Here is an 11,060-nt window from a genome sequence, read left to right on the forward strand (position 1 = left end):
ATATGGAGGTGGTGGTTCCTGGGAGTAATTGGGTTGAAATTGGGGTGGTTCTAGATATGGTTCATATGGCTCATAAGGTGGTTGGTATGGTGGATAAGGGTTAGGATTATATGAGGGTGTTTGGTGGTAAGGGGTGATGAGTGGATAATTTATACGCTTTTTGGCATTTGTTTTTAGGTAGTTTTTAGTAGGATCTAGCTAATTTTAGGGATGTTTTCATGTTTTTATGCTAAAATCACATTTCAAGACTTTACTATGAGTTTGTGTATTTTTCTGTGATTTTAGGTATTTTCTGGCTGAAATTGAGGGACCTGAGAAAAACTCTGATAAGGAGGCTGACAAAGGACTGCTGATGCTGTTGGATTCTGAGCTCCCTGCACTTGAAATGGATTTTTTTCTGGAGCTACAGAACTCCAAATGGAGCGCTCTCAACTGCGTTGGAAAGAAGACATCCAGGGCTTTCCAGCAATATATAATAGTCTATACTTTGTTTGAGCTTAAACGACACAAACTGGCGTTCAACGCCAGTTTCATGCTGTATTCTGGAATAAAACGCCAAAAACACGTCACAAACCAGAGTTAAACGCCCAAAACACGTTACAACTTGGCGTTTAACCCCAAGAGAAGCCTCTGCACGTGTAAAGCTCAAGCTCAGCCCAAGCACACACCAAAGTGGGCCCCGAAAGTGGATTTCTGCATCAATTATTTACTTCTGTAAACCCTAGTAGCTAGTTTAGTATAAATAGAACTTTTTACTATTGTACTAGGGTTCCTTTTCCCTATTTTTCGAATTCATGTCTTTTGTGGAGGCTGGCCATTCGGCCATGCTTGGACCATTATCACTTATATATTTTCAACGGTGGAGTTTCTACACACCATAGATTAAGGGTGTGGAGCTCTGCTGTACCTCGAGTTTCAATGTAATTACTACTATTTTCTATTCAATTCATGCATATTCTTATTCTAAGATATTCGCTGCACTTCAACATGATGAATGTGATGATCCGTGACACTCATCATCATTCTCACCCATGAACGCGTGACTGACAACCACTTCTGTTCTACCTTAGAACGAGCGTGTATCTCTTGGATTCCTTAATCAGAATCTTTGTGGTATATGCTAGAATTATTGGCGGCCATTCTTGAGAATCCGAAAATTCTAAACCTTGTCTGTGATATTCCGAGTAGGATTCAGGAATTGAATGACTGTGATGAGCTTCAAACTCGCGATTGTTGGGCATGGTGACAGACACAAAAGAATCAATGGATTCTATTCCGACATGTCGAGAACCGACAGATGATTAGTCGTGCTGTGGCAGAGCATTTGGACCATTTTCACTGAGAGAATGGGATGTAGCCATTGACAATGGTGATGCCCTACATACAGCTTGCCATGGAAAGGAGTAAGAAGGATTGGATGAAAGCAGCAGGAAACCAGAGATTCAGAAGAACACAGCATCTCCATACACTTATCTGAAATTCCTACCAATGATTTACATAAGTATCTCTATCTTATTTTATGCTTTATTTATTATTATTTTCGAAAACTCCATAACCATTTATTATCCGCCAAACTGAGATTTACAAGATGACCATATCTTGCTTCATACCAACAATCTCTGTGGGATCGACCCTTACTCACGTAAGGTATTACTTGGACGACCCAGTGTACTTGCTGGTTAGTTGTGCAAAGTTGTGACAAAGTGTGATTCACGTTTGAGAGTGCTACCAAGTTTTTGGCACCATTGTTGATGATCACAATTTCGTGCACCAAGTTTTTGGCGCTATTGTCGGGGATTGTTCGAGTTTGGACAACTATCGGTTCATCTTGTTACTCAGATTAGGTAATTTTCTTTTTGTTTTATTTTCAAAAATTTTTCAAAAATCTTTCAAAAAAATTTTTACCTCTGTTTTCGAAAAATTATTCTAAATTTTTAAAAATGAATTCTAGTGTTTCATGAAGCATGTTGAAACTCAGCTGGCTGTAAAGACATGTCTAATTCAATTGGATTGAGGCATCCCCTTATCAGTATATGAAGTTAGATGAAGTATCAGCTATTGTATTTCTTATTTGTATGCTAAAGCTTGGCTGGCCATTGGCCATGTCTAGTGTTTTGGACAGAAGCTTTCACAAAAAGCTTGGCTGGCCATTAAGCCATGTCTAATTCCTAGACTGGAGCTTTAGACTAACATTGCAAAGATTTCTGGAATTCTTATTAAAAATTTTGAATTTCTTATTTTATTTTTCCTATATGTTTTCAAAAAAATAAAAAATAAAAATAAAATAAAATAAAATACAAAAAAAATCAATAAAATCATAAAAACCAAAAATATTTTGTGTTTCTTGTTTGAGTCTTGTGTGATGTTTTAAGTTTGGTGTCAATTGCATGTTCATCTTTTTCTTGCATTTTTCGAAAATTCATGCATTGTATTTTTCATGATCTTCAAGTTATTCTTGGTGAATTTTCTTGTTGATCTTTATGTTTTCTTGTTTTGTGTCTTTTATTGTTTTTCATATGCATTTTTGCATTCATAGTGTCTAAACATTAAAGATTTCTAAGTTTGGTGTCTTGCATGTTTTTCTTTTCTTAAAAATGTTCAAAAATAAGTCTTGATGTTCATCTTGATCTTCAAAGTGTTCTTGGTGTTCATCTTGACATTCATAGTGTTCTTGCACGCATTGAGTGTTTTGATCCAAAATTTTCATATTTTGGGTCATTTTTATGTTTTTCTCTCTCATCGTTAAAAAAAAATCAAAAAATATCTTTTCCTTATTTTGCTCATAATTTTCAAAAATTTGAGTTGACTTAGTCAAAAATTTTTAAAACTTAGTTATTTCTTATAAGTCAAGTCAAATTTTCAATTTTAAAAATCTTATCTTTTCAAAATCTTTTTCAAAAATCAAATCTTTTTCATTTTTCTTTTATGATTTTCGAAAATTTGAGAATTTATTTTCAAAATCTTTTTCTTATCTTTATTTTCAAAATTTCGAAAACTTTACTAACAATTAATGTGATTGATTCAAAAATTTGAAGTTTGTTACTCTCTTGTTAAGAAAGGTTCAATCTTTAAATTCTAGAGTCATATCTTTTAGTTTCTTGTTAGTCAAGTAATCAATTCTAATTTTAAAAATTCAAATCTTTTCCAAAATATCTTTTTCAATCATATCTTTTTCAAAATCAATTTCAAAATCTTTTCTAACTTGTTATCTTTTCAAAATTGAATTTCAAATCCTTTTGAACTAACTAGTTGACTTTTTGTTTGTTTTACTATTTCTTATCTTTTTCAAAACCACCTAACTACTTTCCTCTCTCTAATTTTCAAAAATTACCTCCCTCTTTTTCAAAATTCTTTTAATTAACTAATTGTTTCAAATTTTAAATTTTAATTGTTATTCTTTTCTTAATTTTAAAAAATCACTAACCCTTTTTCAAAAATTTTATTTTCGAATTTCTCCCTCTCTCATCTTCTTCTATTTATTTATTTAATTACTAACACTCTTCTCTTCATCTTAAAATTCGAACCCCCTCTTCCTCTCTGAGTTCGAATTTTCCTTTTTTCCTTCTTCTATTCTTTTCTTCTTCTACTAACATAAAGGAATCTCTCTACTGTGGTAAAGAGGATCCCCATTATTATTTTCTGTTCCCTTCTTTTTCATATGAGCAGGAGCAAGGATAAGGACATTCTTGTTGAAATAGATCCTGAACTTGAAAGGACTCTGAAGAGAAAACTAAGAGAAGCTAAATTACAACAATCCAGAGACAACCTTATAGAAATTTTCGAAAAGGAAGAGGAGATGGCAGCCGAAAATAATAATGCAAGGATGATGCTTGGTGATTATACTACACCTACTTCCAAGTTTGATGGAAGAAGCATCTCAATCCCTGCCATTGGAGCAAACAATTTTGAGCTGAAATCTCAACTAGTTGCTCTAATGCAACAGAACTACAAGTTTCATGAACTTCCATCAGAAGATCCCTACCAGTTTTTAACTGAGTTCTTGCAGATCTGTGAGATTGTTAAGACTAATGGAGTAGATCCTGAAGTCTACAGGCTCATGCTTTTTCCTTTTGCTGTAAGAGACAGAGTTAGAACATGGTTGGACTCACAACCTAAAGATAGCCTAGACTCTTGGGATAAGCTGGTCACGACCTTCTTGGCTAAGTTCTTTCCTCCTCAAAAGCTTAGCAAGCTTAGAGTGGATGTTTAGACCTTCAAACAAAAAGATGGTGAATCCCTCTATGAAGCTTGGGAAAGATACAAGCAGATGACCAAAAGATGTTCTTTTGACATGCTTTCAGAGTTGACCATTTTGGATATATTCTATTATGGTCTATCTGAGTTCTCTAAGATGTCACTGGACCATTCTATAGGTGGATCCATTCACCTAAAGAAAACGCCTGCAGAAGCTCAAGAACTCATTGACATGGTTGCAAATAACCAATTCATGTACACTTCTGAGAGGAATCCTGTGAGTAATGGGACGCCTCAGAAGAGGGGAGTTCTTGAAATTGATGCTCTGAATGCCATATTGGCTCAGAACAAAATATTGACTCAGCAAGTCAACATGATTTCTCAAAGTCTGAATGGATGGCAAAATGCATCCAATAGTACTAAAGAGGCATCTTCTGAAAAAGAAGCTTATGATCCTGAGAACCCTGCAATAGCAGAGGTAAATTACATGGGTGAACCTTATGGAAACACCTATAATTCCTCATGGAGAAATCATCCAAATTTCTCATGGAAGGATCAACAAAAGCCTCACAAGGCTTTAATAATGGTGGAAGAAATAGGCTTAGCAATAGCAAGCCTTTTCCATCATCTTCTCAGCAACAGACAGAGAATTCTGAGCAAAGTCCCTCTAGCTTAGCAAACATAGTCTCTGATCTGTCTAAGGCCACTTTAAGTTTCATGAGTGAAACAAGGTCCTCCATTAGAAATTTGGAGGCACAAGTGGGCCAGCTGAGTAAGAAAATCATTGAAACTCCTCCTAGTACTCTCACAAGCAATACAGAAGAGAATCCAAAAAGAGAGTGCAAGGCCATTGATATAATCAATATGGTCGAATGCACAAAGGAGGAGAAGGACGTGAATCCCAGTGAGGAAGACCTCATGGGACGTCCTCTGAACAAAAAAGAGTTCCAAACTAAGGAACCTAAGGAATCTGAGGCTCACCTAGAGACCATAAAGATTCCATTGAATCTCCTTTTGCCATTCATGAGCTCTGAGAACTATTCTTCCTCTGAAGAGGATGAAGATGTAACTGAAGAGCAAGTTGCTCAATATCTAGGAGCCATTATGAAGATGAATGCCAAGTTGTTTGGTAATGAGACTTGGAAAGGTGAACCTCCCTTGCTCATTAGTGAACTAGATACATGGGTTCAGCAAACTCTACCTCAAAAGAAACAAGATCCTGGTAAATTCTTGATATCCTGTACCATAGGCACCATGACCTTCAAGAAGGCTCTGTGTGACTGGTGCACGAAATTGTGATCATCAATGGCGCCATCAACATGGTACGCACAATTGCAATCTCAACTCTTTATCACAACTTCGCACAACTAACCAGCAAGTGCACTGGGTCGTCCAAGTAATAAACCTTACGCGAGTAAGGGTCGATCCCACGGAGATTGTTAGTATGAAGCAAGCTATAGTCATCTTGTAAATCTCAGTCAGGCATATTCAAATGGTTATGAATGATTTATGAATAAAGCATAAAATAAAGATAGAGATACTTATGTAATTCATTGGTGAGAATTTCAGATAAGTGTATGGAGATGCTTTGTCCCTTCCGTCTCTCTGCTTTCCTACTGTCTTCATCCAATCCTTCTTACTCCTTTCCATGTCAAGCTGTATGTTGGGCATCACCATTGTCAATGGCTACAGTCCCGTTCTCTCAGTGAAAATGTTCAACGCGCTCTATCACAACACGGCTAATCATCTGTCGGTTCTCAATCAGGTTGGAATAGAATCCAGTGATTCTTTTGCGTCTGTCACTAACGCCCAGCCTTCAGGAGTTTGAAGCTTGTCACAGTCATTCAATCCTTGAATCCTACTCAGAATACCACAGATAAGGTTTAGACCTTCCGGATTCTCTTGAATGCCGCCATCAATTCTAGCTTATACCACGAAGATTCTGATTAAGGAATCCAAGAGATAAACATTCAAGCCTTGTTTGCTTGTAGAACGGAAGTGGTTGTCAAGAACGTGTTCATAAGTGAGAATGATGATGAGCGTCACATAATCATCACATTCATCATGTTCTTGGGTGCAAATGAATATCTTAGAACAAGAATAAGCCGAATTGAATAGAAGAACAATAGTAATTGCATTAATACTCGAGGTACAGCAGAGCTCCACACCTTAATCTATGGTGTGTAGAAACTCCACCATTGAAAATACATAAGAACAAGGTCTAGGCATGGCCGAGAGGCCAGCCTCCCAAAGAGGGTTCAATCATAAAAACATGATCAGAAGATGAAAATACAATAGTAAAAGGTCCTATTTGTAGAGAACTAGTAGCTTAGGGTTTACAAAGATGAGTAAATGACATAAAAATCCACTTCTGGGCCCACTTGGTGTGTGCTTGGGTTGAGCATTGAAGCTTCTATGTGTAGAGACTTTTCTTGGAGTTAAACACCAGCTTCTGTGCCAGTTTGGGCGTTTAACTCCCATTCTTGTGCCAGTTCCGGCGTTTTATGCCAGAATTCTTGAGCTGACTTGGAACGCCTGTTTGGGCCATCAAATCTCGGGCAAAGTATGAACTATTATACATTTCTGGAAAGCCCAGGATGTCTACTTTCCAACGCAACTGAGAGCGCGCCAATTGGGTTTCTGTAGCTCCAGAAAATCTACTTCGAGTGCAGGGAGGTCAGAATCCAACAGCATCTGCAGTCCTTTTCAGCCTCTAAATCAGATTTTTGCTCAGGTCCCTCAATTTCAGCCAGAAAATACCTGAAATCACAAAAAAACACACAAACTCATAGTAAAGTCCAGAAAAGTGAATTTTAAATAAAAACTAATAAAAATATAATAAAAACTAACTAAAACATACTAAAAACAATGCCAAAAAGCGTATAAATTATCCGCTCATCAGTGACCTAGGGTCAGCTATAAATCTTATACCACTCTCTGTAATGGAGAAGTTGGGATCTTTGAGGTACAAGCTACAAGAATCTCATTAGAGATGGCAGACAACTCAATAAAACAAGCTTATGGATTGGTAGAGGACGTGTTGGTAAAGGTTAAAGGCCTTTACATCCCTGCTGATTTCATAATCTTAGATACTGGGAAGGATGAGAATGAATCCATCATTCTTGGAAGACCCTTCCTTGCCACAGCAGAAGCTATAATTGATGTTGACAGAGGAGAGCTAGTCCTTCAATTGAATGGGGACTACCTTGTGTTTAAAGCTCAAGGATCTTCCTCTGCAACCATGGAGAGGAAGCATGAAAAGCTTCTCTCAATACAGAGTCAAACAAAGCCCCCACAATCAAACTCTAAGTTTGGTATTGGGAGGCCACAACCAAACTCTAAGTTTGGTGTTAAACCCCCACATTCAAACTCTAAGTTTGGTGTTGGGAGGTCCCAACAATGCTCTGAACATATGTGAAGCTCCATGAGAGCTCATTGTCAAGCTATTGACATTAAAGAGGTGCTTATTAGGAGGCAACCCAATTTTTATTTATCTATATTTTTGTTTGTTTTTTTATGTCTTATTAGGTTCATGATTATGTGGAGTCACAAAACAAATACTAAAATTAAAAACAGAATTAAAAACAGTACAAGAAACAGCACACCCTGAAGAAAGAGCTTACTGGCGTTTAAACGCCAGTAAGGAGCATCTTTCTGGCGTTCAATGCCAGAACACAGCATCTTCTCGCATTGAACGCCAGAAACAAGCAGCATTCTGACGTTCAAACGCCAGGATTGCACCCTGAGGAAAGCTAGCATTAAACCCCAGAAGCAAGCATGGAACTGGCGTTCAACGCCAGAAACATGCTGCAGACTGGCGTTGAACGCCCAAAACAAGCATAGAACTGGCGTTTAACGCCAGAAACAAGCATCAATCTGGCATTAAATGCCAGGATTGCATGCAGAGGGCGTTTTACACGCCTAATTGGTGCAGGGATGATAAATCCTTGACACCTCAGGATATGTGGACCCCACAGTATCACCTCAGGATCTGTGGACCCCACAGGATCCCTACCTACCTCAATTTACCTTCTCTCTTCTTCACACAATCCAATAACACTCTTTCCCAAACACCCTTCACCAATCACCTCAATCTCTCTTCCCAATTACCCTTTCACCACTCACATCCATCTACTCTTCCCCATAAACCCCACCTACCTTCAAAATTCAAAATCTCTTTCCCACCCAAACCCACCCTAAATGGCCGAACCTACTCCCTCTCCCTTCCCTATATAAACCCCTCTATCCTTCTTCATTTTCACACACCACAACCCTCTCTTCTTCACCTTAGCCGAAACCACACACCTCTCCCTTTCCTCCATATTTTCTTCTTCTTCTTCTTTTCTTTCTTCTCTTGCTCGAGGGCGAGCAATATTCTAAGTTTGGTGTAGCATAACTTTTTTGTTTTTTCATAACCACGTATGGCACCTAAGGCCGGAGAAACCTCTAGAAAAGGGAAAAGGAAGACAAAAGCTTCCACTTCCGAGTCATGGGAGATGGAGAGATTCATCTCAAAGGTCCATCAAGACCACTTCTATGAAGTTGTGGCCAAGAAGAAGGTGATCCCTGAGGTCCCTTTCAAGCTCAAGAAAAATGAATATCTGGAGATCCAACATGAGATCCAAAGAAGAGGTTGGGAAGTTCTGACCAACTCCATTCAACAAGTTAGAATCCTAATGGTTCAAGAGTTCTATGCCAATGCATGGATCACTAGGAACCATGATCAAAGTATGAACCCGAATCCAAAGAATTATCTTACAATGGTTCGGGGAAAATACTTAGATTTCAGTCCGGAAAATGTAAGGTTGCATTCAACTTGCCTATGATGCAAGAAGATGCACGCCCCTACACTAGAAGAGTCAACTTTGATCAAAGTTTGGACCAAGTCCTTATGGACATATGTGTTGAATGAGCTCAATAGAAAAGAGACTCAAAAGGCAAGCCGGTTCAATTAAGAAGGCTGGACCTTAAGCCTGTGGCTAGAGGATGGTTGGAGTTCATCCAACACTCCATCATCCCCACTAGCAACCGATCCGAAGTTACTATGGATCGGACCATCATGATCCATAGCATCATGATTGGAGAGGAAGTAGAAGTTCATGAAGTCATCTCTCTTGAATTTTACAGAATAGCCGAAAAGCCTTCCACCTTGGCAAGGCTAGCTTTTTCTCATCTCATTTGCCATCTATGCTACTCAGCTGGAGTTATCATAGAAGGAGACATCCTCATTGAAGAGGACAAGCCCATTACTAAAAAGAGGATGGAGCAAACAAGAGAGCCCATTCATGGATCTCAAGAGATGCATGATGAAGCTCATCATCAAGGAATCCCTGAGATGCTTCAAGTGATGCATTTTCCTCCAAATAACTATTGGGAATAACTCAACACTTCTCTAGAAGACTTGAGTTATAACATGGACCAACTAAGGGTGGAACATCAAGAGCACTCCATCATTCTCCATGAGATTAGAGAAGATCAAAGAGCAATAAGGGAGGAGCAACAAAGGTAAGGAAGAGACATAGAAGAGCTCAAGAACATCATTGGTCCTTCAAGAAGAAGACGCCACCATCACTAAGGTGGACTCATTCCTTGTTCTTATTTCTCTGTTTTTTTTATTTTTATGCTATATGTTTGTCTATGTTTGTGTCTTTACTTCATGATCATTAGTATTTAGTAACTATGTCTTAAGGCTATGAATAATTCCATGAATCCTTCACCTCTCTTAAATGAAAAATGTTTCTAATACAAAAGAACAAGAAGTACATGAGTTTTGAAATTATCCTTGAAATTAGTTTAATTATATTGATGTGGTGACAAAACTTTTTGTTTTCTGAATGAATGCTTGAACAGTGCATATTTTTTATCTCGTTGTGTATGAATGTTAAAATTGTTGGCTCTTGAAAGAATGATGAACAAGAGAAATATTATTGATAATCTGAAAAATCATGAAATTGATTCTTGAAGCAAGAAAAAGTAGTGAAAAAGTAAAAGCTTGCGAAAAAAAAGTGGCAAAAAAAATTTAGGAAAGAAAAAGAAAAAGCAAGCAAAAAAAGCCAATAGCCCTTAAAACCAAAAGGCAAGGGTAAAAAGGATCCAAGGCTTTGAGCATCAATGGATAGGAGGGCCCAAGGAAATAAATCCAAGATTTATTTAGCCCAATGTAATATTAGCCTTTGGTACAAAAGTGTTTAAAGATTTAAGGCTGAATTGCTTTGTGTTAGTTGGGCCAAAATTTATTGAGCAAGCCCAATTAATCCTTGTTACAAGACCAATGAAGGTTTGGTCCGAAAAATGAAAAAAGAAAGAAAGCTATGTTGCATGCTTTCCTCGGATGCCACCCCTCTCTTTGATGGATTTCAAATTCATTTAACTAGCTTTAATTGCCTTGGTAACATGAAAGAGAAAGTGCAAGTGATTTGATGGCATTAATTGACTTTACACGTTACAAGGCATGGGGGTTTTGGAAAGTGAAAACTTAACAAATTTTAATTTCTTTCTTCAATTCCATTGAAAGCTTTTCAATTTTCTCTCTCTTCTCTCTCTACCTTTGGTCACTTCTATGTCAGGAAGAAGGTTGAAGAAGCAAGCTATCAGAGGTAGAAGCAAAGAAGCTATGGACAAGCAAGAGGCCAAGGTGATGATGGCTCTTGCAAAAGGAAGATCTATAGTATGGCGTGGCTGAGATCTTTGCCACTTATGATAAGATGTGGTGAAGAAGAATCAGGATCACCATGCCTAAAAATGGTGGAAGATCCAATTCGGTCAGAGAAGAAGATCCCTTGGTGTTCCGAGGGTTACCTGAAATTGTAGGTCGATCTCGGACGAGATCTTCTGTGCTGGTCAGAGCTGTTGTGTACGACTTGTTG

At 37.9% G+C, this 11,060-nt stretch overlaps 1 non-coding gene across 1 annotated transcript; it reads right to left on the reverse strand.

Moving 5' to 3' along the window:
- Positions 1-4,189: 4,189 nt before the first annotated feature.
- Positions 4,190-4,297, reverse strand: LOC112799187 (small nucleolar RNA R71). Its single transcript, XR_003200764.1, has one exon. It is a non-coding gene; the product is annotated as a small nucleolar RNA R71 (small nucleolar RNA).
- Between the last annotated feature and the right edge of the window lie 6,763 nt (positions 4,298-11,060).

This window comes from Arachis hypogaea, chromosome 4 (genome assembly GCF_003086295.3).
Source record: "Arachis hypogaea cultivar Tifrunner chromosome 4, arahy.Tifrunner.gnm2.J5K5, whole genome shotgun sequence".
Taxonomy (NCBI): Eukaryota; Viridiplantae; Streptophyta; class Magnoliopsida; order Fabales; family Fabaceae; genus Arachis; species Arachis hypogaea.